Source organism: Pseudorca crassidens, chromosome X, assembly GCF_039906515.1.
Source record: "Pseudorca crassidens isolate mPseCra1 chromosome X, mPseCra1.hap1, whole genome shotgun sequence".
In the NCBI taxonomy this organism is placed as follows: Eukaryota; Metazoa; Chordata; class Mammalia; order Artiodactyla; family Delphinidae; genus Pseudorca; species Pseudorca crassidens.
The window spans coordinates 111,530,045-111,554,893 of NC_090317.1; the positions used below are offsets into that span (position 1 = coordinate 111,530,045).

General features: G+C 41.9%; 1 pseudogene; it reads right to left on the minus strand.

Annotated features, from left to right (window-relative positions):
• Positions 1–530: 530 nt before the first annotated feature.
• On the minus strand, positions 531–1,968 carry LOC137216986 (melanoma-associated antigen B4-like; annotated as a pseudogene).
• Positions 1,969–24,849: the final 22,881 nt, after the last annotated feature.

Here is a 24,849-nt window from a genome sequence, read left to right on the forward strand (position 1 = left end):
AGTACCACCCTCCCATCAGAGTTTATTTTTAATCCAGTAGGTAGCAGAGAATATGCAGTGCACTAGGGCAAAAGAAACAAATACTCACAAATGAGCTAAATCAAAGTATCTTTTATTTCTACCAAAAGAAAGTTTAAACGAAGTAAGGCAAACCACGAGTTAAATGGCTTTTACTCTCTGTTTTCTCCACTTTTTGTTTCTAAATATTTTCTGTGGTCGCCTTTCACATTTCCATGACAATGTCTATTGCAGTGCCATGTTTTCTATTTCTGGATCATACAGAAAATATAGATGGTTCGTGAATTCCTTTTACATGTACCAAAACTGTAACTTTAGAACTCTTTAAACAGCAGTAAATATGCAAGCAATGTCATTCACGAATTCATATTCTTAAGAAAACACACTATCTATTACAAGAAAAAAACATTGGAAAAAACCTAAATCAATCAATAATATATAGAAGTTACTAGTTTAAAACAAGAAGATAAATAAGATCTATACTTTGTTCCCTCCACCCCTACTACTCTGCACTATTTAGGAGCCTGACTGCTCTCTTCCAAAACAAAGTGAGCAAACTGCCCGCGGCCTCCCCCGCTACATGTGGGAGGAGCTGCGGGCCTTGGCCCTGGAAGGGGTCTGCCCTCTGCAACAGCTGCAGCCCTGGCCGCGGCTCTCTCTTCCTCATCTTTCAGAGCCTCCTCATAGAGATCTGGTAAGGCACTGGGGACGGTACCGATGATCTTCGCCACAAACTCCAGCACTTTCATCTTGCTGGTTTCAGCGTGGGCTCTCGGGCCCCACAGGAACTCATAGCGCGGAGGATCGCTGTTGGGCACCTGGCGGTATGTCAGGTACTTCTGCTGCACGAAATCTTTGCTGATGAGCCTCCTGGGCTCCCCAGAGATCAAGTGCCTCATCCCAGCATAGAAAGCCAACTCACTGAGGAATTCCCAGATCTCCTCTTCGGTGGCACGGTTGCCCTTCTTGAAGATCAGGCCCAGGAGAATCATCAGGAGACCGGACATGGGCAGCCCCGACTCATCACTTGTACTTCCCTCGCTGGGAAGGGCCACATTGCTGATGAAGGCGTAGGAGTGACTTCTGGGGTCAACTTCCTTCAGCTCGAGGCCAAAGACCACCTGCATGATCTCAGAGGCTCTGCTGAGGATCTCAGGGAAGTGCTTCTCGTACTTCCTGTTGACAGCCTTCAGCAGTGCTGCGTGCAGGATGGGCTCCTTCGTCTTGTACTTCTCCAGCAGGAACTGCACCAACTTTCTGACCTTCCTGGTCAGAGGATCTCTGCAACTGCTGCGAATGGAAGGTGCTGCCTGGGAGGTACCTGCACTTTTCTCACCTTGGCTCTGGGCACCCTCTTCAGATCCTGGGCATGAAACCCCTTCATCACGAGAGCTCGTGGCTGGGTCTCCCTGAGGCTCCTGGCGAGTGCCAGCAGCAGGGGAGCTCGGGGGAGTGCCCGGAGAAGCAGAAGCGGGGGAGGAGGGTGACTCTTCTACCTCTTTTGCCGCCGCCGCCGCCGCTGCTGCCGCCGCCTCAGTGGCCTGGGCACCCTTGAGACTCTGAGTCTCCCCCTGGGCCTGGTGGCGTTTCTTGCGGCCATGGCGCTTGCTCTTCCGGCCCCGAGGCATGATGACACAGGTCAGGGCCAGCAGGCGGGAGTGTGCGCAGGAAGGCAGGCAACGAGGGCACCTGGGGGAGGGACAAGGAGATGCTGTGAGCACCTTCAGCGGGGAGATTCCTCCCTGGCTTTAACCAAGGCCGCCTCTGCAGGGTCCTGGAGGGCACTGCCCGAGGACCCACAGGGCTCCTGTTCTCCTGCTCAGCCTGTCCCCTGAGACCCCTGTGGAGGACGGTAGAGTGAGCCTTGGGGCACAGCCAGCCAGCCCTGCCTGGGCGGTACGGGGGTGACAGTGGGGGCTGGCAGGGGAGGTAGGTCCCCACGGTTCCCATTCAGAGTCCGGATGATGGTTGTTGGCAAGACTCCCCCACCCCCCCACCCCCTCCCCTCTGCTGCTCTGAAGTTGACACCACCATCTTCCATGACACCCAGGAGGAGGAAAGGAGGGAGCGTTCAGCCCACCACCGAAGGGTCCTGGGACCCTCCCTTCTGCTGCCTGGTGGCTGCCCCTTCAGAACAAAGCTCTAATCTCCCTCAGACCTGGCAGAGGAAAGTACGGGCAGTCTCAGCCTGAACCTGGCAGAGGAAATTACGGGCAGTCTCAGCCTGACAGTCCTTTCTTGGGAGTCTAAGGGTTGACAGGAGGGGACGGGCCATATTCTCTCTTGTCCCTTCTCTTCGAGGTGGGTGACTCCCTTAGTCCTCACTCGGGGGTCCTCCCTGGACGGCCGGTGCAGCCTGGAGCTCCTCTCTTGCCCCGAGGGCCATCTGCTCGCACCAGTGCCGGCACCTCCTTGAGTCTCATTCGGAGGCGGTGAGGGTGACCACGCGGCCGCACGTGGCAGAGTTTTACCAGGCCTGCAGCGTGCGGCAGACAGGTCGAGGCCCTGTGGCTGGCGGCCCCACTGGCCCTCACTCAAGGGCTTGGGCTGACTCTTGGGAGTGCTTAGGGACGCGCCTTCTGCTGGCCTGCACCTCCCCTCTCAGACAGCAGCCCTCCCTCCTCCGTGTGTGGCCAGAAGGAAGCGGCTGACAACAGGGGAGGGGTTCTGAGGTGCCCTTGTGACGGGGAGGACGGTCCTCGCCCTGACTCCTCCCGTGCCCTGGAAATCCTCCCTCTGCTGACCTGCGGCCAGCCCCTCAGGACAAGGCCCCCTCCTCCCTGGGCCTCCCGCGTCTGTCCGTCCGTCCGCGTTCGCACTGAGGGAGCCCCTCAGTCTTTAGACCTGCCCGGAGGCTCCCAGGCCGACGTCAGGGGCGGGGTCCGCGTGGCCGCCATTCTGGGGTGTGGAGCCCTGCGGTCCCCACGAGGGTCCCGTCCTTCACTCCACAGGGCCTGGGGCGCTCCCTGTACTGAGCTGAGCCAGGGTCCACCAGCCTCAGAGCGAGGCCTTCCTTGCCCGAGACCCCGCGGGGAAGTGGATGGACTTTGGGCCTAACAGCCAGGCCCGAGCCTCTGGGGCCGAGAGCAGGGGCGGGGTGGGCGGGGCCTGTGTGGCCGCCTCTTTTCGGAGGGAATGGGGATTGGGGGTGTCGGGGGCGTGTCCCCGCACTTCTAACTGGGGTCACCTCACACCTTGACACCTGACGAGATGTGGCACTCCTCCCGCGGCTCACCCTCGCTGGACGGCAGCTCTCAACAATGTCCTCGCCCCCACAGCGCGGTTAGGAGGACGTCACATCCGGTCATGTGCATCTGGGGTCCAGGAGGACAGCAGGGGCAGGGCCGGGCCAGGGCGGGGCGGTACGGGGTGGGGGGGTTGGCCGGGGGTGGTGGTTCTGGGGGGCTTCCCGCAGGCCTGGCACGAGGGCCTTCCATTGACTCTTGGCAGGTCCTGGGACTTTTCCCTCTGCTGAGCTGAGTCATCAGGCGTTACACCTTGGCTCTCATTTCTGTCGGCGCCCTCAGCCGGAAGTATCTGGGGCCCTGAGCCTCACAGCCATGCCTGGGTCCCCCGAGACTGACAGTGAGGGCTCTTTGGGGCCCCCTCTTCTGTGGTGGATGCTGCTCTCAATCCTCTCTCAGTGTCTTCTCTTGACTCCCTGTAGGTGCTGGGCTACCTCCCGTCTGCTGACCTGAGGCCAAGGCCTCACATCAAAGACATCAACTCCCTTAGACTGCTGGTGTGAAGTGCAGGCACATCTCATCTGGACACTTCTGCCTCAGGGTTCCTGGAAATGGTTGTAGGAGGTGAGAATCTTGTGGGTTTCAGTGTTTTCGGTTAGGGAAGTTGCACTGAGTTCTATGAATCTTGGAATTTTTCCTTTTTTTTTTTTTGGAATTTTATTTATTTTTTATACAGCAGGTTCTTATTAGTTATCCATTTTATACATGTTGGTGTATATATTTCAATCAGAGTCTCCCAATTCATACAACCACCACACCACCCCTCACCATTTCCCCCCTTGGCGTCCATACGTTTTTTCTCTACATCTTTGTCTTTATTTGTGCCCTGCAAACTGGTTCATCTGCACCATTTTTCTAGGTTCCATATATATGCATTAATATACGGTATTTGGTTTTCTCTTTCTGACTTACTTCACTCTGTATGACCGTCTCTAGATCCATCCATGTGTTTACAAATGACCCAGTTTTGTTCCTGTTTATTGCTGAGTAATATTTCATTATTTATATGTACCACATCTTATTTATCCATTCGTCTGTCGATGGGCATTTAGGTTGCTTCCATGATCTGGCTATTGTAAATGGTGCTGCAATGAACATTGGGGTGCGTGTGTCTTTTTGAATTATGGTTTTCTCTGGGTATATGCCCAGTAGTGGGATTCCTGGGTCAAATGGTAATTCTATGTTTAGTTTTTTAAGGAACCTCCATACTGTTCTCCATAGTGGCTGTATCAATTTACATTCCCAGCAACAGTGCAAGAGGGTTTCCTTTTCTCCACACCCTCTCCAGCATTTGTTGTTTGTAGATTTTCTGATGATGTGCATTCTAACTGGTTTCTTCCCTTTCCCAACTTTAGCTCTGGGGCCTCTCTTGCATGATATCAGTGTCATTAATCAAATTTTGTGGAATGAATTTTTTTGTTATATGAAATTACTGTGATATTTGCTGTTGTATTTCAATATTTTCTTTATATTTTTACAAATAAAAATTGCTTTTTATGTATATTGTATCAAATGTGATGTTTGGATATATGGGTACAATGTGAAATGATTGCCAGAACGACAGTATTTATCATATCTCCTCCCATAGTTAACCATTTTTGTGTGTGTGGTGAGAAATCCCATCATTTTGAACAACATGGATGAACCTAGGAGGACATTATGCTAAGTGAAATAAACCGGACACAGGAAGACAAATATCACATGATCTAACTTATATGTGGTATCTAAAAAAGCAAAAGTTGAACTCCTAGTAACAGAGAGTAGAATCGTGATTACCAGAGCCTGGGGGGTTAGAGAGAAGCAGAGATACTGATCAAAGGGTACAGCTTTCAGTTATAAGATGAAAAAGTTCTGGAAACTTACTGTACAGCATGGTGACTCCTGTTAATTATAATGTATTATATACTTGAAATTTGCTGAAAGAAGAGATATCAAGTGTTCTCACTATTTTATTTCCATTCTTGCCGTATAGTCTATTAAGATGACCATTACAAAAAGCCCTGTCTTCACCAACAGAAGAAGTTTCAGGTGGTTATTAGGCCAATCTCTGGACTCATATTACCTCAACCAACCAGATTTTGGTGCTGTTCTGATATTATCCCATAGTCCTGGAATAACCCAATAGTCCTGGCATGTGGGCTCTGAGGAGCTGCCTCAGGTTCCCTCAAGTTCAGTGAGGCAGTGGACATTCATCCACCCAGGGCACACTGGGAGAAACAAGGGCTAAACTTTAAAACCTTTGCTTCAAATGATCCTGTCTTCCCTAGACCTATCTCAGCTGCCCTCACACAAGCCCTTGTTCAGTACAGACTTAGTACCCTCAGGGGTTGCTTATTATTGTTTTACTGTTAATGATGATATCCTTTTGTTTATTCCTTCTTTAGTTTTTCCAGGGTTGATTTGGGGCACAGGAGAGCGCACCTGGAGTTTGGTTGTCATCTTGGAAGCTACAGGTGCAGCAGTAAAACTGTAAATAAGTTAAGGAGAATTGACATCTTTACAATATTCTGTTCCCCTGAATAAACATATTATACTGCTCTATTTGGGACATTTTTTTTTCTAACTCTATCAGTAAATTTTTATAGTTGTCTTCATAAAGATCTTGTACAGTTTTGTAAGGTTTCATTTTAGGTACATTTTAGATATTGTTGCTGTTGTGAATGGGATTGTCCTTTACGTGTTCTAGTTAGTTATTGATTTTCTGTGACCAGGTTTCTGATTTTGCTGTAGGGATTTTCAATATACTAGGTTTTTGATGTTCCTTATACATTTGAATATTGTGTTTGCCTATTACTTTAGGTATTTTAATTATAAAATCATATTGGTACTATTATTGTTTCTTTTCATTATTCATATATTTAATTATTCTTGTTCTTGGCTGTGTCCTGCTATACATTCACATACAGGTTTGTGGTACCATACATCTGTGTGTTTTTCCAGACTTTATTGGGAATGCTTCTAATATTTCACATGTATATTTGCTGACGACTGTGATATGGGAATTCCATTCTTATAAGTTTGCTACAAGTTATTACCATTAATTTATGTTGAATTTTTATCAAAGCTTTTACTTTACCCCTGCACTTGATCAAATGCTTTTTCTCCCTTATCTGTTAGTATAGTGAATTCTGATTCATGTTTTCTAATGCGATTTCTTCTTTGCATTCCTTTGACACAGCCTATTTTTTCTTATTAATTCACCGCTACATTGCATGTGCTATGAAGTTATTTAAGACTTGTCTCTATATGAGTGAGCTTGACTCATGTTCTTTTTTCAGGGTATCCTTACCTTGTCTTTGTATCAAGGAGCGCTACCCCATTAGAGTGGATGAGTCATTTCCTATCTTTTGTATGGTTTGGAAGAGTTTACATAAAATTTTGATTGATTCCTCCTTCGTTTGGTATAAGAAGCTTCCAGGAACATTTTGAGAGTTCCATGGGTTTTAACTACAGTTTTAGTTTTTATTGTTAGATTAAGTTTTTTGTTTCTTTATGGACCTATTTAGTCATTTATATTTTGCTAAAAAAATCTTCCATGTCAGTTGGATTTTTAAATTTAGAGGCATGCTATTTGTAATAAAATCATGTTATTGAAATTCTTAAACAGACAACGGCACAGAGAATAGAATAATGAACCCAATATACCTGATACTCAACATCAACTGTCCTCAATAATAATAGAAAGACACTTGAAGATGAAGGTTTATTTATTGGTAACATTACTCCAAAGATGACACTGTGCATTTCCATTAGGAGATACATGATGTCTGTTATCTCCTTTGTGGTGATGTTGCCAGTCATTGAGGTTCATCACCCTCAGCCATTAATCCATTAGGGGCTGCAGAATGGTAACTCTAGCATTCCTTTGTGATTATTAGCTAAAAAATTCTCTAGGTAGAATTTTTTCCTTATCCACCATTTGTTATCCTGTTGTAAGGGTAAAAGTATTTATAGTGTTCTATTATAGCCTTTAAGTCTCTTCTGTAGGTATATCTTATAGAATTTTATTGAACTAATATCACTTATTTCTACTTCTTTCTTTTGTAATTGATAATAACTACAGAAAGTATTATGGAAATATTTTCAAAGAGCTGGCTTTCATTAAGTTGGCTCTACTACCTTCTAATTCATCATTTCTGCATTTATCTTCATTATTTCCTACCTTCTAATTATTTGAATGTAATGTGCTATTGTTTCTATAGCTCTTGAATCATTTGAATGTTTTAAAATTTTTTTTCTGGTAAATGTATTTAAGGCTATAATATTCGAGTACCACTTGGACTATTTCTCACAGGTTATACTGTAGAGCTTTATGTGTAGTGCTTGAAATTTTTAAAAGTTGAATAAATCTCTCCATTATACTGTTAGAGTTTTTGAATATATATTTGTGTGTTTGTGTATACACACATATGTGACAGAGTTAAGTTTTTCTTAGGACTGAAAGGAGGCTTTCACATGAAAAAATAAATCAATAAAATTGGTCATCTGTAATTGGTCAACTGTTATCCAGGAAACAGAAATCGCTCTATACAATTTGGAGAATTTAGTGTAGGAGATTGGTTACTTGAGAAGCCAACTGGGGAGAATTGAGCAAAATACTTCGCAACTTAAAAAGGCATTCCCGCCTCTAGGCTAGAGGAACAAAGAGAAAAAGTGTTGTTACTGAGGTAAGTTGAAGCCACGGAGATAATGTGGCCATCGAAGGGAAACCACCTGCTTCAGAGAGGAAGAAGGTGAAGGATTCTGGGCACTTTGATCCTCCTGGGCTCTACTCTGCAGCTGTCACTCCTTGGTTTAACTGAGCTGGCATCCAGGTGTTGGAGAGCACAGAGCATGAGAAATGAGAGTCAGACATTTTATACTAAAGAGCAGAGCAGAAGAGTGAGGAATCGATTTGAGGGAGAATAAATCCACGGCTGGCATACCTTGTGGACAGATTAAATGAGAGAAAAATCATATCTAAATTGATACAGAATAGTGTTTTATAAAACTTATTCATTCATGTTAAAAGAAATTATGCTACCAGGCAAAGGATATCTTTGAAAGTAAAGGATATCTATGAAAACAAGAACAATAAATAAAAACAACCTATGAAATCAATACAGTTATTTTGAAAAGTTGGTGGGTATAAAGTTAATATGTAAACATGCGTTTTGTTTCTGCAGCAACAAACATGTGACCATGAAATTAAACAAAATATAGCTTGTAAATTACTAAATAAAATACACATGCCTCATATAAAAATATATATAATAAAAAATTTTAAATATATAGCTATTAATAGAGAAATTAACAAAAACTTAAATAGGGAATTATCATATATTCATGGAGAGGAGCATTCAATATTGTAAACATGTTAATTCTCCCCAATTTTAATCTGTCGTGTATGGTAATACCCAGTCCTCCCAAGAGAAATTCAAGAGGTTTTGTATGTGAAGCTTGATAGCTTATTCTAAACTTTAAATTTATTTGCAAATGGCCAAGAAGAGTCAATATGCTCTTGATAAAGAAAACAAATATGAGGACTTACTCTACTAGATGTTAAGAATTACTTTTTTAAAAAACATTACAGTAATTAAAAATTTGTGTTATAAGTATCGATATAAGCAAATAGGCCAACAGAACTGAATAGAATGTCCTAAAACACCCACTTATACATGGACCTTTGATTATTAAAACTGCCATTGCAGAGAAGCGGAGAAAGAACACTCTTTTTACTAAGGTGTGATAATGGAACAACTGTATATCCAAATTGAAAAATAATGCAACTGGAACACTCCCTCACACTAGACCCAAAATTCAATTTTGGAGACTACTAAAAACCTTCTTTTATATATATTATGGTAATTTTCAAAGTTGCATCCAGTTGAGGAGAGCAAAAAAACTTTGTATTTTCTATCAACTAGAGAGATAACAGCATTGTTCAACTAGGGCATCTGGAAGGAAAGGGCTGAAAGGAAAAGGGGACATCAGTCAACTGAGTAACAGAAGGACTGGAAATGATGTGAGCTGAAGAAGAAGAAGAAATGTCAGCTCCTTCTGAGAAATGGCAGCTCCTTCAATCCCCTTGTCCCCCACTTAGTTGGCCTGGATACCATCTCGGGCTTTCACTTTCAAAGAAAAGTGCATGGGGATTTAGCACAGGCTTGGGAGAAAGCTACCTGGGCCAATGATCTGTTCATTCCATCTACCTCTACACCAGTCTCTCCACTGACCTGTCAATCGCTAGTCTTTGAGGAAGCATAACCTGGACAGTAGTGTTATAGACATAGTGACCAGGGGATATAGTGCTGATTATAGACACACTGAAGAGAACCAAGAAGACATTAGTGACTCAGAGGCAGTCCCAGCTTGTCCACCTGTGATGGGGGCAGTGTCTCACCTTCTTCTCCACCAGAATGAGTGCTCCTGCTGTGGGGTGAGGAAATTGGGAGCCAGGGCCTCTCCCCCGCTCCCTTTTTTTTTTTTTTCTTTTGCCCACGTGGAGGTATCCTGCAGATTCTGCTCTTTATCAGGGAGACTCTTTTGTAGAGGCTTACACTGGGGTTTAGAGTACTTAATGGTACAAGGGAGACATTTCTTTCCCTTGTTGTTGTCAGGGCTACTCTGAGTGGAGAGAGGTTGGGAAGCAGGGAGTGACCCTGATTCCACAACGGGCAGGCAGCTTTGCACAATCTCATTGTGAGAGCCTGCTTCTCTAGCAAGTGAACTAACACCACTCAGGGCAGGTTGTGCCCTGCAAATGTGTAAAAGAGGACTTTCCATCATCTGAATGGTATTTGGAGCTCCAGTGGGAAAGACTTTAGGCTGACAGTCTATCCCGAAATGTGGAATAAGTCACCCAGATATAAATCCACAGGGTCATAAGCTGAGGGGAACTGGAGGAGGATGGGGACTAACCTGGTTATCTCATAGGTACATCTCAGCCCAGAACAAGGCCTGCCTTCACTTCAGCTCTACATACTTCCTTCCAGCTACCCTCAACTCTGACAGGAGTGAACAACTCCTACTTACTCAAATATTTCATGAACCTTTTTCTAACTGTTACCAGGTAACCACTTTAGGCTTGGAAACTTGGTACGTAAGGAATGAAGAAAGGCCAAAAGAAAGGGTTAATAGCTAGGTCAGTATAGTAGAGTATTCTTCTTGTATCCATTTTCTACTGCTGCTACATAGCAAATTAGTGCCAATTTAACATGATAAATGAACACAAATTTATTATCTCACAGTTTCTATGTGTAAGAAGTCCAGGTAGAACTCAACTGTTGTCTCTGCTTTAGAGTCTCACCTAGCTGCAATCAACATGTCAGTTGAGCTATGTTCTTATCTAAAGGCTCAACTAGAGAAAAATCCCAGCTGACTCACTTTGTTGGCAATGGTGCTAAGAAATGTTGGGTTTGTTGTTGTTGCTGGCTGTTGCTTAGAGGCCAGCCTCAGTTCCTAAACACAATTCCATGACACGTGGCTCATTCCATACTGGCCATTTCCATAGGTCTCCAAAGACCTGTCCAACATGACAGATCTTTTCTTCAAGGTCACCAGCATAGCAAGAGCATTTCTGCTAGCAAAATGGAGTTTTATATAATGTCCACAGTCAGGGAAGTACCATCTCCCCTTTGACAGACATAAGGGCAAATACAAATTTAAAATAAGGAAGAAGTAGAAATATTAAATCATTATGTTGTACACCTGAAACTAATAAAATGTTATATGTCAATTATACCTCAATAAAAATAAAATAAGAAATTTTTTTTCCCCCAGGGCAAAAAAGAAACGAAACTCCCCCCACTCCCCTGTTTTTTAGAGCATGTACTTTAAAAAACTTGTAAATTCTTTCTCTGCCTCATTGAGATCTATGTAAATCTTTTAAAAGCTAAATAAGCCTCTCGCCAGTTTTACAACCCAGGAATGTTTTTCTCAAGTAACTGGGAGCCACCTCTTTGAAATATAAATATCAAGGAAGTTAGCACCCCATCTCCTAGACTCCATAAGAGTTTAACTTTGACCTGCCTCCAAGTTGTAAAAAAAACTGCCTCCTTTCACAAAGGTATAAGTTTATTTTTCCTTTGGATAAAGGCAATTATCTAACAAAGAGGGCAGCCCCAATTACCAGATAAATTTAGGATGAAGTATGTGTAATACATGGAGCTGTCAGGTCCTCTTACTTGAGGAACAGTTATCCTTCTTGAGAACATGGGTGTAATGGGTTGTATTTGTTTGGTGGTATAAAAGGGTGAGCTGTCTTTCTGTCTTCACAATCTTTGTAGCAGATTGCCTGTGATGAGTGTCACATTCTGGTTTAATTCTTATTAAATAATAAAACTGTTTTTTTTCTTTCCTATATTTTGCAGAAAGGCAGTTGTTAGTTGGCAGGAGAGTTTGTTTCTAATAAATTACCCCAAGAAATCTGGCAATGAGGACAAGACTTCCGTAAGTTCCTGAATCAAGTGAATCAGCAGAAGTTCTGTAGATACACAACAGTCAGGTAAGAGATTTAAATGATAAAGTCTTCCTTCTAGCTCTGTGCCCTTTTGGATTATTTGTCAGAAAAACCAACCTCGTCAAATTCAAGATTTTACTATAAAATATGCATGGTAATATGGGCTCTAAAATCCCATCAGGATCACCATCAGCTTTGATGATGGAAAAATATGGGAAGCCACTTCTTTCTCTTTACTAGGTACTAGCTCTGTCACATTAGAGATGGTATACCTGTAAGAATCTAGTCTTGCAGTGGCCTGAGGATGCTTCCTTTAATTTGGATAAAGCAACATATTTTCAGAGGTTCTCAGAAGGGCCTCATCTCAACCAAATGAATTATTAATATTTATGGGATTAATATCATTCCTACAGGAAAATTAAATATAAGTTGGATAGCCAGGAGGAAAACCTGAGAAAAATGGAGGAAATTAGAGAATTATAGGCACTGTCTCTGTCACAGAACCCTCCTCCTTTCCCTGATGTCCCAACTCTCTCTGCTCCCCTGCTTCTCTCTTTTTTTTTTTTTTTTTGTGTGTGTGTGTGGTACGCGGGCCTCTCACTGTTGTGGCCTCTCCCGTTGCGGAGCACAGGCTCCGGATGCGCAGGCTCAGCAGCCATGGCTCACGGCCCAGCTGCTCCGCGGCATGTGGGATCCTCCCAGACCGGGGCACGAACCCGTGGCCCCTGCATTGGCAGGCGGACTCTCAACCACTGCGCCACCAGGGAAGCCCTCTCTTTTTTTGTTTTTATTATTTGGCTGCGTCAGGTCTTAGTTGCAGCACGCAGGATCTTTCGTTGCAGTTCATGGGATCTTCGTTGTGGTGCGTGGGCTTCTCTAGTTGCAGCCTGTGGGCTTTTCTCTAGTTGTGGCGCACAGGCTCCAGAGCACGTGGGCTCAGTAGTTGCAGCGCATGGGATCTTAGTGGCATGTGGGATCTTAGTTCTCCAATCAGGGGTTTAACCTGTGTCCCCTGCACTGACAGGTGGATTCTTAACCACCGGACCACCAGGGAAGTCCCTCCCCTGCTTCTCTTTATCTTTCCCTAACTCAAATCAGTTTCTGGAGAGGAGGAGGCAGTGATCTTTTGGATATGTGGCTCCCTTCATTAGTGATTTCCTTGCACAGAGGGACTAAGGCATAAGTTTGTTAACTGCTAATGAATTACCTGCCCTGTTTGAGGACACAGGTTTGTGTACCTCATGCCTTAGCCTGAGTCCACTTCATGTTTTCATGCCCAGGTTCACCTACAAGATTCCCATATCATCCCCACACCAGGTAGGTAGGAAGGAAAGCAGAAATGATAAAGCAACATGATCATGGAATAATTGAGAATGTGGATAAAAGATTCTGTCCCCATATGAAGGCAACAGGATGGAGAGTAATTCCACTAGGCGCTTGAAACAAAGCAAACAAAAAAAGATGTTAAGCTGATAAAGGTCAACATGGGAAGATTAGCCAAAAGACCATATAATTTACATTTTTCTTGTTTCAGTATGAGAACAACAAGCTCTTCCTATTCGGATCACCAGCAATGCCGATGACAGCATTGAGGAGCTGCCCAGGCCTCCAAGGTAATTCGCTTGCCTTTCCAACGAGCTGATGTGACTCATTTAAAGGCTTTTTTTCACTGTATCCTAGAAATACTTTGCAGTGTGTTTTCAGTTCACAGCCCCACACGTGGGGATGTGCACTGGCTGCTGTGTGGAATTTTACAACTAGCTGGCTTGGCGAGTTTGGTGGAACGAGCATGTCAGAGTCCAGAAAACTACCGCATCAAGGTGTATGGTGGCCAAAGGAAGCCACTGCCCCCCCTGCCACAAGTGTGGAAGAACCAAGGGCATTAAAGACCTGCAAGAAGGGTTGCTAATAGCCATGCTTGAAGCCTTTCTGCTAAAGGTGAGCTGAGAGAAGTTTCAGAGGTGTAACCAGAAAACCAGTGAGTCCCCCCAACTGATTTCAGTTGGCTATTTGCTAAGGTGGTCTCAAAATTTCTTGGCTCAGGGCCAAAGGCAGATCAAAATCACTCTCTGGCCCTAAGCACACTTGTCTGGGCTCTCTTGATGACTATCCACATTCAAGTTAGGCAGAAGGAGGTAGGATGACAAGGACAGATTGTTACTCAGATCTTAGCAGCAGCTATGTTGTTTTCTGACAATCGAAAGAAAGACAAAGAAGGAAAGAAAAAATTAAAAATTGTTGTGTTAGCTGCTTAGTTAAAACTATTTAGTAGAGGAATAACCCCTACTCTGGACAACTTGTGAAGGGAGTAAAGAAGGGAGACTGTATGTCATTCTTACAAGAAGCCGGGACATTGGAAAAGGAACTGTAAAGAGAAACTCCAAATGCAGAGGTTGCAGGAAGCAGGGAATCAGGAAAGCCCAGGAAGACTAGGGAATAACTGGCAAGATGGCTAAAAATGGACAGATATTGGAATCTTGGGGGTGGGAATTGGTGATACTGGTGCTACTTATTCTGAAATTTCCTCGGGGATTTTTCGCTTTTTATTTGTTGATAGATCAATACAGATTTCTGGTATTTTGGGTCAGCCTTCTTCTTGTCCCTTTTCATCCATGGTTCCCATACAGATAGGGCCTATGACTAAGGAAAATCCTTTCTGACTTTCTCTTTTTTTGTTGGTTTTTCTTCTTCTTTTTTTCTTCTTTTTCTTTTCTTTTTTCTTAGTTTCTCTTGATCCTCCTGTAAACCCACCGGAGAGAGACATGCCTTGGAAATGAAAGGTTACCACATTCTATACACTGGACAGAATGTCTGTGGAGTACCCTAGGGGGAGAAAAGCACCTGATTGGGTTCATTGTGCCTTCTGAATGAAATGGGGAACGGCAGAAAGTGGCAGTGTCATACCATGCTGGAAAAGCACCCCAAGCTAAAACAAATCTATGCATCACTTTGGGCCCTAGGGAATAATGATACTGGTTTAATTTGAGATATAGAACCAATTAAAATAGCTCACCAAAGGGATGTCATGGCTACGCATAAAACAATATCCTTTGTTGAGAGCTCACTGTTAAGGAATAAAACTGGTTATAAAAGAATTAGAGAAAAAGGGAGATAATAAAAAATGAAAACAGTACTTGCCCTGTAATACTCCCATACTTACAGTAAAGAAGGAAGGTATATTTTATGAAGATCTTTGACCACTACATCATTTTGTACAAGATCTTAGCGAAGTAAGTAAATCTGTTGTTCCAATAACCCCTATAGTCCCTAAGCCTCCGACTGTTCTCACTTGTGACTTCAGTACCAATATCTGTAGTGTTTTTTTCTCTGTAGTTGATCTGCATCCTGATTTTTTTTTCTCCCTCTCTGTTCCTCTAGCACACAAATCTATATTCTTGTTTGTGTTTGCTTACAAAAGAGTACAGTATTTATGGCAAAGGATTCCTCAGAGCTCTGGGGACTCTCCTACTGTTTTCTCTAGTCATTTACAGGAAAATGTAGAGAAATTTGTGCCACTAGTAGAGGGACAATCATGCAATATGTAGATGATTTGCTGGTAGATTCAGAAACTAAAGAGCAGTACAAAGCTGAAACTTTGTTACAATTCCTCTCTTCACAGGGCCATAAGGCCGCCCTAGGCAAAGTGCAGTATTACCGAACTGAGGGAGAATACAACATCTGTTGTCAGCTGAAAGTGGCAAAGTGTTAAAATCGAGAAGCCAGCCAATTTTGCAATTGTAGACAGTGGATTCTAGGTTTTTACAGGGCAGTCATAACTTCTGGCACAGCAGTTGCACGTTGTTCTCTAGATCCTCAGGTTTTTGTCCCTAGAGTCTGAAGAGGCTTTTGAATAATTGAAATTGGCTACAGCCTCTCTCTCCCCACAGCTTTGGAGTCTAAATTTTGAAAAACCTGGCATGATTTATTTGACATTTCTGTTTAAAATGCAGATTTGATAATGTTTACTGCTGGGTCATGTACTTGAGATAAAAGTGGCTGACTTGGGCTTCCCTGGTGGCGCAGCGGTTGAGAGTCCGCCTGCCGATGCAGGGGACACGGGTTCGTGCCCCGGTCCGGGAGGATCCCACATGCCGCGGGGCGGCTCGGCCCGTGAGCCATGGCCGCTGAGCCTGTGCGTCCGGAGCCTGTGCTCCGCAACGGGAGAGGCCACAACAGTGAGAGGCCCGTGTACCGCAAAAAAAAAAAAAAAGTGGCTGACTTAAGGCTTCCTGTGGGGTGGTGAAATGAAATCTTGGAAGCCCATGTTTTGTCCAGAGTTAGGTCTGCACAAGCAGACGAGATAACAGTTCCTAGAGCTACAATTCTTGGTCCTAGACTTAAAATGGATACATATGCTACTAATCAATATTTGGTTCTGCCATGCCACAGGGTAAATTTGGAAAAATAGGGGATTTTTTACTTCGATAAGAACTAAATTTTCTCATGGAAAAGTTATAGCTGATTTGTTAAAGGCTTTACAACTGCCCGCTCAGGTATCAGTAATTCATGGTAGAACTCACACAGGGCAGAAGGATGAAGTTTCTAAAGGTAATAATTTTGCTGATAGAGCTGTAAAATTTGCTCTTCAAACATGGCAGTCTCATTCATTTTTGCTTTTGTTGCTTGTGCTTTGCTGTCATATCCAGGAAATCACTGCGTAGATCAATGTCAAGGAGCCCTGTTTTCTTCCAGGAGTTTTACAGTTTCAGGTTTTAAATTTAAGTTTTTACTCCCTTTTGAGTTCATTTTTGTGAGTGGTATAAAATAGGGGTCCACCCTCATTCCTCTGCATGTAGTTATCCAGTTTTCCCAACACTTTTTTTTGCAGAGACATTCCTTTCCCCCATTGGGTATTCTTGGCACCCTTGTCAAATGTTAGTTAATCATATATGTGGGGGTTTATTTCAGGGCTCTTGATTCTGTTCCATTGGTCTATGTTTCTATTCTTATGCCAATACCATACTGTTTTGATGACTATAGCTTTGTATTATAGTTAGAAATTCAGAAGTGTAATGCCTCTGGCTTTGTTCTTCTTTCTTAAGATTGCTTTGGCTATTCTTGTTCTTTTCTAATAAAATAGAACTACCATCTCATACAGCAATCCCACTTCTGGATATATATCTAAAGGAAATGAAAACAGGATATTGAAAAGATGTCTGCACTCCTGTGTTTATTGCAGCATTATTCACAATAGCCAAGGTATAGAAACAACCTAAGTGTCCATCACGGATGAATAGATAAAGAAGATGTAGTACATATATACAATGGAATATTATTCAGCCATGAGAATGAAGGAAATTCTATCATTTGCAACAACTTGGATGGACGTTGGGGACACTATGTTAAGTAAAATAAGTCAGAGAAAGGCAAATACTGTATTATATCACTTATATGTGGAATCTAAAAAGGATAAACTCAGATTCATACTTCCCATGTGAAGCCAGCACCACAGAAGGACTAGGAGTGTAATTCCCTAGAGGATTTGAAACTTAAGTTTTCTAGAGTAACTGAAGTTGATACTTAATTCAACTGAAAGGAGGCATTCTAGCAAACTTACTATTCTCACAGACCACCTTGCTGTCCTGTTCACAGTAGTGGCTATCAAATACTTTAAGAATCATGTTTTACTAGGAAAAAAAACAGGTTTCTTGTTAAAATATGGAAATATACTGCTTGGACTGTTTCATGCTGGAACAACAACAATCCCACAAAGCTCTCAGAGACACTCACTCCAAGATATTGTATAATCACTTGTTCAAAATTACAGAACTATTCATATTTAAGGCAACAATTAGGTATTGGGACTATGACTATCCCAAAAGAGACAGAAAGATGGTATAAAAAAGCAAAGCATCTAACTAATAGACAAAGAAATCTGTTATTTACAGATAGAGACTTCAGAGGACAGGTCTAGTGTCACTCCATTAACCTTGGGATGCAGGTCCTCTCCAGTCCCAATATATAGAGATAAACAAGGTCATTATTTGTGGAGGTTTAATTGACTGCTATAATAATAGAATTACTGATTTGGACCGATGCCAAAAAAGAGCTTGGGTTTGTCCTCAAGCCTTAAAACAATTAGAGTCATGTACATTAAACACTGCAAGTTCAAACTCTACCCTTCAATAGGTGCCTTGTAATAAGATATTGATACTAGATAATGGCCAACTGTCTTTGTGTTTCACATCTGGGAAAAATTATTTGGTGAGATGGAGCACTTATTGAAAGAACTTTAAGTCATTATGTAAATGTTATGTTACTTATGTAATTAAGGGAAACTCAGGAGAAATTTATTGGCCCATGTAAGAAAAACTCCTAGTTAAAATTTTAGATGATCAGACTCTAGAGTTATGCTCTCCCTTAGGCTTGGATTGGGTACTATAATATTTTATAAGGGACTACTAAATAATACTCAAATAGTTACTCATTTGGAAGTTTGAGCAATAAAGCATCACAACAGTTTGTAAAATTAATGTACGATGAAGAACTTTTGCACATTGCTAATCAAGAATTTGCTTTAACCATTCACCATTGGTCTGATATATTTAAAGGTTTTCTCCCCAAGGCAAATAATGTACTGAATTTTTCAACCCATCCTACTTTATTTCTGTACTTGCATTGCTTTGTAATTTACCACAGACTTGTTGGTTATTTAGATGGCTGTAATTTGCCCAGAGAAAGGTAGAAATGGCAGTGGAAATAAATTTTAAAACAGTAGTGTGAACTATTTTGCAGCAACAAAGGGAGGGTACTGTAAAGATAAATACAAATGAAAAATTTTAATTCTTTTGGTGTCCAAAAAAAGGAATGTGACTTCCTTTATTTTTAGAGCATTTACTTTAGAAAACTTGTAAATATAAAACCTTTCTCTTTTAAATATTCTTGCCAATTTTATAACCCAGGAATGTTTTCCTTTGGATAAAGTCTAACACAGAGGGCCACCCCAATTACCATGTGCATTTAGGAAGAATTGTGTCTGACAAATGGTGATACCAAGTCCTCTTACTTGAGGACTAGCTATATTTTATCTTGAGAACATGGATGTAACGGGTTGTATCTGCTTGGCTGTATAAAAAGGTGAGATTTCTTGTTAACTTTGCTATCTCTTTAGTTGCTTGCCTGTGATGCACATCATATCACAGTTTAATGCTTATTTAATGATAAAATTATTTTCTTTCCTGTATAACATTCAATTTTACCTGAGCCCTGTGATTCTGGAAAACAGTGTAGGTTACGAGATTCCCCCCCACTTTGTGTTCCAGGAAATAGCTTACCTCAAAGAACCATTCTTCCTCATATAATTTAAATAAGACTCATGGATTTTCCTTTGTTTACCTATGACAAGGCCAGATACAGATCCTCAAAAATACCACTTTTTGTCTCATAAATGATCAGTTGAAACAAAATGCTTGTTAGCCAAACTTTGGTTAAGCTTCTTTTCTTCCTCCAGGCCCCTGAATTTTGGCCTCCTCTCACCAGAGCTAGCATACAACCCCTCTTGAGAATCAGCTGTCCTCAGGGTAAAACATTCTCTGATTTAGTATCCAATCACACTACCCCTTCATCCCCTTTCCCCACACCCAGTTCTTTCTAGCATTGTTTACTCCTGTCTACAAAAGAGAATCCCTTTTTGCCTAATGCTTGAGATCCTTGCAGATCTTATGGTCACAGCTTTTCTCTATTGCAATAGGTGCCCTCGCCCTGTTTCAGAAGTCCCTTTCTACCCTTGTAATAATCCTTTTTCAAGAAAGATCTCTCCTTAATAGTCTAGATTTGTTTTATATTTTACACACAGCTTGTAGAGAGGCATTTTTGAGTCAGCAGGATGGTTTGTTTCTAATTATTTCCAAAACACATATAATATAATGTCATCATAGGGGTGACATCTCATCACCTTTGTCATAATATATTGGTTAGAAGCAAGTCACAGGCCCTACCCACAATGAATACACAAAAGCATGACCACCAGGAGGTGGGGATCACGGGGGCCCCCTGAGGTTCTGTCTGCCACAGTTTACCCTCCAGGCCTCAATATTTCAAGTCCCCACCTTACACAGAATTCATTCACCCTCACCCAAGATCCCCAGAAGTCTTGCCTCATTACAAAATCAACTTAAAATCCAAGTCTCATCATCTAAATCAGGTCCAACTGCAGATGATGAGGCTCTTGGGGGGAAGTTTATTAAGCAAACCAGCTGGGCACAATAAATCTCTATTTATGGACATATAAGATAAAGAGACAAGTCATCTGTCCTGACAAATCCAATGTACAATGGAGAGATAGCAGTAGGGTAACATCTATAGACATTCCTGTTTAGAAACAAGAAAATGGGAAGTATAAGAGTCACTGGACAGTATCAGTTCTGAAATACCAATGGACAAATGTTTCAGTTCCTTGATTAGATTTCAAAGCCTGGGAAAAATTCCTCTGGTTATCACCTCCATCTTGTGAGTCATCCTTCCTTTTTTATGGAAGATAGCATGTGTTTGTAGTTGAGAATGTAAAACAGTTACTTTGCAGGCTGTGATCAAATGCACTGGGACTAGTACTTGAAACACCTACCGTGCCTCCCCCAGTGGAAAGTTTCTTTCTAATTTATCCAGGATTAAAGAGTAACTGCTAAGAGCCATTTTACATTTTAGGCTTTAGTCTCTCAACTTTGAGACATACTGTCTGAGGGTCTCCCATATCCTTACCTCACCCACCATATAGCTAAGCTTAAAACTTCCTTTCCACTGAAAAACTGCAGTTTCCCAAATGTCCAAATGGATTTGCCTCAGGGCTTTTACACCTAACAGCTCTCACCTGGGCTCCCACCCCTTCACTCCTTTTTAATTGGGCTAACATGATATAACTTCTAACTGCTCCTAGACACAAAATCCCTAACATCCCCAAGAATATCAAGGTGTTTTCCAAAGAGCACATGTTCAGTTAATGTTTAGAGAATAAATGAGTCAATGAACGTGCTAATTTAAGTTTTAATTTCTCCTACATTCTTGGATTAGTTAAGTAAATTCATGTATGCATCTTTTAATTTTAGAAAATGATGGACTGAATGTATTAGGAAAGCCATCAGTCAACCATCTTCACATTACCTATTTCTTAAACCCAACAGTTTTACTACTGAGTTCTTTCATATTTCCAAAGAAACACCTACTCAATGCCATGATATCCTATTCTATATCATAAAATAAGATGGAAGATTTACCAATTTGTTTTCCAAATTACATAGCTCCCACTCTTAAACCTGATACGTAGCAATAACTATATAACCAAAGATTTGATTAATAAACTTATATTCTGAAGCTATTTAAATCTTCTATTAAAAGACACATTTAGAAATTAATTAGAAAGAATGAACGAAATTAAGAAAGAGTGAAAAAATTATTTAAAAAAAGAAGGAAAGAAGGAAGGGAAATCTCCAAATTACCACATAAAACAGAAAGACAAAACGATATGCTGTGTTTCCTCCAGCCCAGTACCAGTTCTCCACTAGTTGGAACATTGTCTGCTCTCTTCAACCACAAGTTAAAGAAAGCAGTTCAGACTCATTGTGGGTAGGAGAAGAAACTGGACATGACCCTAGAACATGTGCTGTCCATGGCAGTAGTGCTAACCCTTGCTACAACTTGCTCAGGCTCTCTCTTCCTCATTTCTAAAAGCTTCCTCATACTGGTGTGGGAAGGAACTGTGTATTGTATAAGTGACCTTGCCCAAACCTGCAGGACGTTCATCTTGCTGGTTTCAGCATGGGCTCTTGGACCTCACAGGAATTCATAGCATGGAGGATCTCTGTTGGCTACCTGTTGGCACTTCAGTTACTTTTCCTGCACAAATCTTTAGTGATAAGCTTCCTGGGCTCTCATAGATGAAGTGTTTCCTCCCAGTCTACACCCCCATTATATTCAAGAATTCCTAGATCTCCTTCTTAGTACGGCAGTTGCCTTTCATGAAGATGTGCCAAGGAGAGTCATCAGGAGACTGGTCTTGGGCAATCCCTGCCACCATTCAAACTCCCATCATTAGTGACGTGAAGTTTTCTGACAAGGCCATAGAAGTGCTTGGTAGATTCCATTTCCACCAAGTTAAGGCAGAAGACCAGCTCCATGTGTTCAGAGGCTTTCCAGAAGATCACAAGGAAGTGGTCCCTGACCTTTGTTGACCTTTTTCAGCATGTTTGCCTTTGTAATGGGCAGTCATTTTACAACTGATCAAAAGTAACTGCACCAACAAAGTCACCTTCTTGGTTACAAAGTCTCTGCATGGGTGCTCACACAGAAACAGCTACCAATTGTGTGTGTGTGTGTGAGTATGAGTGTATATGAGTGTATATGTGTGTACATGTATATATGCATAAATATACGCAATCTCAAAAGTTTCTTGAAAAATACTAGCCTATGTGTGATTTACTGTGATATTCATTATTCTATTTCTAGCCCATACACTGTGTTCTGTTAAAAATAATAATAAAGGCCAATGCTCACCTCTAAAGAGGTTTCAGATGTGCAGCCATAAAAGGAGAAATTGACAGAAACACAGTAATAGTGGGGAACTTTAACACCCCACTTATGTCAATGGACAGATCATCCAGACAGAAAATCAATAAGGAAACACAGGCCTTAAATGACACATTAGGCCAGATGGACTTAATTGATATTTATAGAACATTCCATCCAAAAGTAGCAGAATACATATTCTTCTAAAGTGCACATGGAACATTCTCCAGGATAGATCACTTGCTGGGCCATAAAGCAAGCCTCAGTAAATTTAACAAAATTGAAATCATATGAAGCATCTTTTCTGACCAGAATGCTATGAGATTAGAAATCAACTACAAGAAAAAAAAACTGTAAAAATCACAAACATGTGGAGGCTAAATAATACGTTACTAAACAGTCAATGGATCACTGAAGAAATCAAAGAGGAAATTAAAAAAATACCTAGAGACAAGTGAAAATGAAAACATGACAATCAAAAACCTATGGGGGGCTTCCCTGGTGGCACAGTGGTTGAGAGTCCGCCTGCCGATGCAGGGGACACGGGTTCGTGCCCCAGTCCGGGAAGATCCCACATACCATGGAGCGGCTGGGCCCATGAGCCATGGCTGCTGAGCCTGCGTGTCCAGAGCCTGTGCTCCGCAACGGGAGAGGCCACAACAGTGAGAGGACTGCATAACGCGAAAAAAAGAAAAAAAAAAAAAACCTATGGGATGCAGCAGAAGCCATTCTAAGAGGGAAGTTTATAGCAATACAGTCTTACCTCAGGGAACAAGAAAAATCTCAAATAAACAACCTGACCTTACACCTAAAGCAACTAGAGAAAGAAAAACAAACAAAACCCAAAATTAGTAGAAGGAAAGAATCATAAAGATCAGAGCAGAAATAAATGATATAGAGATGAAGAAAACAATAGAAAAGACTAATGAAACTAAAAGCTGGTTCTTTGAAAAGACAAACAAAATTGATAAACCTTTAGCCAGACTCATCAAGAAAAAAAAGGGAGAGGGATGAAATCAATAAAATTAGAAGTGAAAAAGGAGAAGTTATAATGGACACCACAGAAATACAAAGGATTGTAAGAGACTACTACAAGCACTATATGCCAATAAAATGGACAACCTAGAAGAAATGGACAAATTCTTAGAAAGGTACAATCTCCCAAGACTGAACCAGGAAGGAATAGAAAATATGAACAGACCAATCACAAGTACTGAAATTTAACTGTGATTTAAAAATTTCCAACAAACAATAGTCCAGGACCAGATGGCTTCACAGGTGAATTCTATCAAACATTTAGGGAAGAATTAACACCTATCCTTCTGAAACTATTCCAAAAAATTGCAGAGGAAGGAACACTCCCAAACTCATTCTATGAGGCCACTGTCACCCAGATACGAAAACTAGACAAAGATACCACAAAAAAATAGAACAGTCATATGGATACATGGGAATACTGTAACATAATTACAATTAGCTTTTTAATTTTTCTAGTTTTTGATAGGTGAAAAATAACACATTTTTTCATGTTTAATGTGTTCCTGTGTTTATTATTCATTTGTGTTTATGTTTCCTGTTTATTGTTCATGATGTTTGCCAATATTTAGTGTGGTCAGATTTGAATGAAATTTTTTTTTTTTTTATCTGTACGCGGGCCTCTCACTGTTGTGGCCTCTCCCGTTGCGGAGCACAGGCTCCGGACGCGCAGGCTCAGCGGCCATGGCTCACAGGCCCAGCCGCTCCGTGGCATGTGGGATCTTCCTGGACCGGGGCACGAACCCGTGTCCCCTGCATTGGCAGGTGGACTCTCAACCACTGCGCCACCAGGGAAGCCCTGAATGAAATTTTTATGTATAAAAAATTAAAATTTGTTTTGAACATTTAAAATAAATAAATCACAATGTCACCATTGTTAAATCAAGAAATAGGTATAACTATTTTACACAGTTATTGAGAAGAAATAGAACTGAAAAGAATTTTTAAAAAAAAACAAAACTCAGGAACCATGAGCTGGGGATGTCATCTAGATTATCTTTTCCAGACATGTCCACACTCAGCCCTTTATCTGCAGAATCATTGAGGTAATTAGCCTCAGGACATCTCCCCTCAATTTCTCCCTCTCTGCAGTTTTAGGTCCCCTTCCACTACTCACTGGTTTTCCTGGCCTGTCTCAACTGTCATCACTTCCCAAGCCTGCCCACTCATACTGCCCCAAACTCAGTGGAGGAGGCACTGTACACAGGGTAAAAATATCAGATTCCAGCAGCCATCAACACAGCTCCCAGCCAGGAACACTGGCAGGGATGCAGTGAACCACCGGAATAGCCAAGAGATGTAGCTCTCCCAGCATCTAGCATCACTGGGTGACACAGAAAAGCTACCTATACTCTGCCTGATGGTAGGCACAGAGGATTCTAAGGTAGGTGAGGTGTTTGGCATGCCTCTAGTCCTTTCATCCAGTAGATCTGCCCACCCAGACCTCTCAACTTCTAGCTGCTGGTGGTAATTGAGAGTTTTCCCAAGCTTATTATCAGAAGTTATCTTGGACCCTCTACCCAGATTCTCCACCTTCTCTCCTTATAGTCCTTTCTCTACCTTATGCTGAACTCTAAATCCAGAATGCTGACTGCCAGCCTACCATGGGCTCTC